Below are 7,367 nucleotides of genomic sequence, written 5' to 3'. Positions count from 1 at the left end.
AATTTTATTATTTATTCATCAATCCTATATTATGCCAAAGGTTTTATGAGATGTTATCTTGATTTTACTCTATTTTGGTTTCCTGCTTGCTTATCTGTATTATCCAAGAGAATATAAGTCTACTGGTGAGAATACTAAGGATGAAAATGATAGCTAAATTTACCAAGGGGTTACTTTGTACATATCATCATTCAATAATCTTACAATAAAACATATTACAAAAGGATAACTTGGAATTCTGTTCAGAATTTAATATTTACTGTTACATCTTCAAGGGATTCCAATTTTCACATAATGTTAGGGTTTGTAAGTTCTACTTGATAAAATCTTTACACTCTTACATTGTGTGGTAATGTTACCAGACTCCAAAGGAAAATAAGTATCATTTCAAACAAGCACTTTAGGAATTTTCACCAGTTCTTGATAAGGACAAGAGATCTTTTTATTTGTTTGTTTTTTTTAATTTTTTGGGGGGGGCTGGGTACAGTATACTTCCTTGAATGTACGTGACAAGGTAGGGCTCCTCATGCATCTCTTCTTCTTCAGAAAGTCTGGGATTGAAACTCTAGAGATCAGGAGATTCTCAGTGTGTTGTGGGATGAGTTATGGTGAGGATTCCCCAGCAGCTGAGGGCCTCTCTTGCTCTCGCTGGTTTGGAGGCTCTTACTCCTTGGAGGCCATATGGACCATAAGGTCCACCACTTGGTTGCTATAGCCAAATTCATTGTCATACCATGATATGAATTTGACACAGTGGTCATTGAGAGCAATGCCAGACCCAGCATTGAAGATGGAAGAATTGTGTCACTCTTGAAACAGCAGGAGACAATTTGGTCATCAGTGTAGTCCAGGATGCCCTTGAGGGGACTTTTCAATGCCTGTTCCATCACCTTCTTAATGCCATCATATTTGGCAGCTTTCTCAAGGCAGAAGTTCAGATCCATGACTGACACATCGGGGGTGGGGACACAGAAAACTATGCCAGACCCCCCCACTCAGCTCAGGGATAATCTTGCCTACAGCCTTGGCAGCACCAGTAGAAGCAGGAATATTGTTCTGGGCAGCCCCTCAGCCATAAATGAAGACCCCAGTGGACTCTACAAGATACTCAGCACAAGCATCACCCCATTTGATGCTGGCAATATCTTGCTCCTGGGAGATGGAGATGGGCTTTCCGTTGATGATAGAAATGATGATGATGGAAATGACGGATGATGAGAAGTTTCTCGTTCTCACTCTTGACTGTGCCATTGAATTTTTGTGGGTGGACTCCTACTGGAATATGTAGACCATCTAGCTGAGGTCAATGAAGGAGTCACTGATGGTGACAGTATCTACTTTGCTGGAGTTAATAGGAGTCTTGGTGAGCAGTTGCCCAATATGGCCAAATCCATTTACTCTGACCTTCACCTTCACCATTGTGTCTCTGTAATGCAGCTGGTGCTGCACCAGAAGGTGCAGTTCTCTGTCAAAGTGAGAGGAGTAGAGAGCCAAAAGTTTTGGGTGGGTTTTTTTTTGTTTTGTTTTGGATAGTTAAACTTCATTTTTTTCAGTGTTCCAAGTTTCATTGCGTATGCATCACACCCAGCCAAAATATCTTTTTAAAAAGCCGTTCAAATGCAAGCCTCTAATCATCTGGATGACTCTTTTAATTTAATTAAAAAATTATATCATGAATCTCTTTAAAATTATATTCTTAATTACTTGCTTTAGAATTATTTTTCTACTTATTGTCCAGAATTTCCTTCTGCAATTATTTCTTCAATTTCCTGCATTGTACTTCTCATTGCATTAGCATGGGTATATTGGGGCTAAACACAGTTTTTGTTTATATATATATTTTCACATTTGAGTAGAAAGATGGGTATGCAATTCAGAGAAGGTATCTATCACTTCACATTACCCTGGGGATAAAAATATATGTTTATAAAAAATAAAAATAAAAATAAAAATAAATAAAATCTTTAAAAAAAAGATATTATATTATTATCTTCTGCCTTTAATATTTCTTGAGAAAACTATCTTTGTAAATGTCTTGACTTAGATCTTATTTATTTGACAGAGAGAGATCAGAAGTAGGCAGAGAAGCAGGCAGAGAGGGAGGGAAGCAGGCTCCCCGCTGCGCAGAGAGCCCAATGCAGGCCTCAATCCCAAGACCCTGAGATCATGACCTGAGCCGAAGACAGAGGCTTAACCCACTGAGCCACCCAGATGCCCCCTCTAGTGGCTTTTTAGGCTTTAAAGTTTTGCTTTCAATCTTTGTCCTGTCAATGAAATATGTCTAGTTGTACATTTAGTCTATTGTAAGTCAAAAAAACTTGTGCCTTTATGGATCTGTGGAATCATGTCTTCTTCAATTCTAAAAATTGTCATCCATTTCTTTCTCCCATCCTCTCTTCATTTCTTTCTAATCTCTTTCTCCTTAAATTCATTTTTGAATTTGGACATTAGACTTTTCTTGCTTGCCTGCCTTTTGATTCTGGGAATTTCCTCTATGGGAGCTGTATCTTCAAGAAGTGTCTCAATCAGTGTCCCAAAGGCAGCCTCAGGACAGGTCTTTAGATTTTTGCCCCATGATAATTCTCTAAATCAATTGCTTTCTTTCACCAATAGCCATGGATTTTTCTTTTGCCTACTATTTGATTACACTTCTCTTGTGTGTGTATTCGTATGTATGCGTGTGTAGGTGTGTGTAGGATGCAGTTCATTTCACCATTTCTCTTTCAGTTCTTTGAGTCTCAAAACCACAGAAAATAGTCTTTAATGCAATTTATCCACCAGCAGATGGGGAAACAGGAGCATATTTTAGATTTCTAAGTTTTCCATTCTCTCAGAATCAGTATTACAAAAATCTGCCTTTATTGTGGTTGTGATTGTGCTTTTCAAGTGTTTTGAATCTCAGTAAAAAGCACAGATCCTGATACATGTAAGGGTTTAATACACTCTTTGAGCTGAATAAATAAATGAATTAGTGAGTAAGGGAACACATCTCTTTCTATTAGTACTGTCATATACATACCTTGTAGAGGTATTTGTTTACACAGAAAAATGATTATTAATTTTACATGAAATGTTAAATATACAAGCAACATCTGGTTGTTTTATGTATTTATTAGTGATATATAACATTTTCCTTAATACACCAATTTTACAGCCAACAAAAATATTTTAATTGTTGGCAAATTAAATAAATAATGTGGATGGCATTGCATATTGAAAACCCCAACTTTATTTAAGTCTACACTTAATTCAAATGAATGAAGACTGAAAGCTGACAGAGAACACTGAGATGATATTCTATAAATCTCTGAAAATTATTTTTTATAATGCTTGCTGTCATAGACGCTTAAAATACCTCTTTATGAGAAGTATCTCAGACTTCTATAGCTATTCACAGTAAATAATTTTTTAATATTTTAGGCTGTTGTGGCATTGTTGGACTCTATTTCAGGGCAATTCATTTGCCCCAATATTGTCTAATCATTTTTTTATTAAAATGAGATCTGGCTTTTATCTTTTACTAAGGTACACCAATATTACTGTCAGTGTGTTTCTGTGTATTTCAGACAAAATTTCTTATTAAGTGGCAATATTCCTTTATTATTACCCACTAAGATATCTGAACATAGATGGCCACCTGATGTGACACAATAAATTTATTTAAGTCAAACTAGAGAAAACTCTTTCAGTTGAGAAAAACAAAAATACTTCCCTTATACTCCTTTAAAACAGCAAAAAAAAAAAAGGAGATTAATTTAATTTGTAACTTTCTTTGTGAAATTCATATCCAAATACTCATCCTTACAAAGTGAGATTATTTTTGTCTCCTTATTTCATAAATGGAAAAATATATAAACACTTTAGTATAATGAAATCTGCAGTTTTTCTCCTAGCAGATATTTTCCATGTACTACTTAAATAATGCATATAGATGAGTTCTGCTTGGTATGAATCAGATTGTGTATGCATATTGGTATATGACCCACCATGTGCAATCATAGAACTTTAATTTGGAAATGGATTAGTAGTTATCTCATTTAACCTTCCATTATTTAAAATGTGTGTTCCTTTAAGATTCTTTTTAAGCAATCATTTAACCAACACTTCAAGTTAAGCAGAAATTATTATTACTTATAGCAGTATGATAAATTCAACCCAACAAGTGCTCTGACAAAATACCTACTTCATATTTTTGTTTGTTCTTAACCAAACTGAGCAAGGAAAGGGCATATTTTGTCGGTCAATGTTTTAGTCACAGTTTATAAATTCGTCTCCATCTTTTAAGGATTTAATAGACAAAATCAGGAAACTACACATTACTATCAGGAAAAAATAATGTTACACATTTATCATGAGAAGACACACTATATTATTCCTTTTTCTAGATATTTTATAAGAAATAGATGCACATCATTTGATTTAATATTGAAATACCCATCACATTTACAGCAAAATTGATCATCTAGTCATATTAAGCCATCTAAATTACATGACTTTATTTATTTATTTATTTTTATTTCATGATCCATTTTCCCCACCTTACAAAAATGCATGTATACTTATGTTTCACCTAAATGTATACTACAACATAAAAAGGACAAAAACTATTTCTTTCTTTTTTTTTTAAGGTTTTATTTATTTATTTGACAGAGAGAGTGATCACAAGTAGGCAGAGAGGCAGACAGAGAGGGGGAAGCAGGCTCCCCACTGAGCAGAGAGCCTGATGCAGGGCTCGATCCCAGGACTCTGAGATCATGACCTGAGCTGAAGGCAGAGGCTTAACCCACTGAGCCATCCATGCGCCCCAAAACCTATTTCTTTATCTACCAATTTACATTATTAATATATGTCATTAGTGTGTCTTTCATAGAAATCCCATTCTCATTGTTTGGCCTATGTGTAAACTACATGAGGCTATTAATCAATGAGCATGTACTGGAGGTACATGAGAGTTACTGAATCCTCTAGTTTTTAATTAGAGAAATTAGGTACCCTTAATTAGGTACCCACCACTTACCCAGAAGTATTCCATCTCCACTCTAAAATGTCTGGACTTTAAAGTAGATACGACTTGAGTGAACTGAGGATGTATGTTGGTTGAAACAGTTCTTATTATGGCAGGTGGCTTTCCAAGTCTGGGAATAATAGACATATTAGTAATGTTTTTCCTTAAAAAAACTTCCAGGCAGTTCAGCTGACTGGCTCAGTCAGTACAGCACATGGCTCTTGATATCAGGGTTGTGAGTTCAAGCTCCATGTTGCATGTGGAGCCCACTTAAAAAAATGAAAAGTAAAAGTAAAAAATAGTTCCAGGCAATCCTTTTAATAATAGTGAAAGAAAATGTTCACAACCATTCAAACTTACTTTTATGTTTGCATGTAATAACTGAATCCTGATGCAAAGTTGAACTACTTACTTGAAACTTCACATTAGAAAATTATCTACTATGACGTATGTATTTCCTAAAATACATTTGTTGATGCTAACTGGGAAAAGAGCACTGTTGAAATATCATTTTTCTAATATTAACAGAATTCACTAGAGAAAAAATTCCATATAATTACTGCTTTAAAAAAAAATTAACTGCTGCATTAATGGCAGTAGAACATACCATGTTTTCTACTCCTTCAAAATGAAAGAAATGCAGTACTTAACAAAACAAAGGTAAAACAACAACGGAGAATGAATGTTGATATTGAAAGTCATGAATAGAATTGGGGACAGATGCACACTGTGATGAATATGTGGAATATATAAAGCAAGACAGGTTAGACTGACAGCGTTAACAAATTGACTTGAAGAATATTCTACTCCACACAGCAAAAAGAGATTATATCCAATAAAGTGAATTTTCAAAAAAAGAAATAGCCTAAAATAAACTGTAAATTGAGGACAAGAGCTGCAAAGGAGAATGCTGTGAGATATCTAAAGCTGGGGATTCATTTAGGAAAACAAAGAAAACAGAATGTTGTCTCCACATGCTACCTAATGTAGAACTATGGGCTTCTGCAGTTTGTCTCAAGATAATATCATAAATACCACTCATTCCCTGATGTAGAATTTTTTTTTTTTTTAAAAAGAGAGACTTCATTGGATCTGAGGTAATGGAATTTTCCACAGGTAACCCAGCTTTCTAGGAAAGGTAAGAACCATTATAGGATAGAAAAATCACTGGTGCATGTTGAAGGGAAAGTCATCCAACAAATCCTTGTTCCCCACAACATTATCAGGATCAGTGTTTAATCATCAGAATTCTGCATTTACTGATGACCCAGGGATAGAAATAATTTTCTTGCATGGGATGAGGACATTAAATTACCAAATATTATTAATCTAGTCATTTTCTTTCAAATTTGAGCAGTAAATCTAAAATTTTACCAAATATTAGAGAACATTAAAGGATAAATTTAGGAAATAAATCTACAAATCCTAACCGTGCATATTGAAAAAAAAAAAAACTGACACAGAAAACAGAAGGAATATTTTAAGGATAAACAGTCTCATCTGAGAAATTTGAGAACATGCCTAATTAGAGAAGAGTAGCCTGCTGTGAAAAAACAGTATTTATATTGTTGGAAATTAAAAATAAAAATAATTAATAAAAATGGGAAAAAATTAAAAAGAAAAAAATCATTATTGTAATGTCTGGAGGAATCTTTTTTTATCTAGTGACTATTTAAGGTTCTAATTTGGAAGAAATTTCTATGAAATTTTTTTGCACTGCAATTGCTAGGCTAGTAGTAGAAAGCCATAAACTTGGGAAGCACGTGTTTTGCAAGAAGGTAACTGGGTATAATTATCTGAAGTGCAACACCTTGCCCTGACTTGCAGAAACCATGTTGCAACACTGACTCTGGGAGAAACAGCAGCATAAAGGAGAGGCAAGCTCAAATCATGCACAGCAGCCTAGAAGTCAGCATACATATTGATTGTAACTGAGCTTTTCATAGTTGATTTCTCCTTAGGGAAGGTGACCTGGTTTTACATTGTGGCATGCATATGAAGATGAGAAATATCTGAGCAGCCACTGCCTAATAACTTCTCTGTGGAGTAAATTCTTCAATTTTTTACCTACAGCCAGCCAGGAGGGTGAGGAAGGCCACAGGTAAGCCCATGAATGGTAGAAGTGAGCAAGGCACAGCTGGCAGCAAAATCCTATCTAAATGTAGAATAAACAACTATCCTGCTGGTGTTGAAAAATAAATATTGAATTTGCTCTACAAGCAACAGGTACTTGTAGGGACTTTTATTAATGCCCAGCAAGGTGAAACCTTTTTTTTTTTTTTTTTTTTTACCCCCCCCTACACAAATGTTCTAGAACAGGGCTGTCCAAGAGTGCTTTGTGTGATGACAGTGCTGCATAGTC

General features: G+C 34.9%; 1 pseudogene; it reads right to left on the bottom strand.

Moving 5' to 3' along the window:
- Window positions 1-663: 663 nt before the first annotated feature.
- On the bottom strand, window positions 664-1,251 carry LOC132023023 (glyceraldehyde-3-phosphate dehydrogenase-like; annotated as a pseudogene).
- Between the last annotated feature and the right edge of the window lie 6,116 nt (window positions 1,252-7,367).

Source organism: Mustela nigripes, chromosome 8 (genome assembly GCF_022355385.1).
Source record: "Mustela nigripes isolate SB6536 chromosome 8, MUSNIG.SB6536, whole genome shotgun sequence".
In the NCBI taxonomy this organism is placed as follows: Eukaryota; Metazoa; Chordata; class Mammalia; order Carnivora; family Mustelidae; genus Mustela; species Mustela nigripes.
The sequence above is the reverse complement of the archived record's forward strand: the minus strand, read 5'-3'. Positions and strand labels throughout refer to the sequence as shown.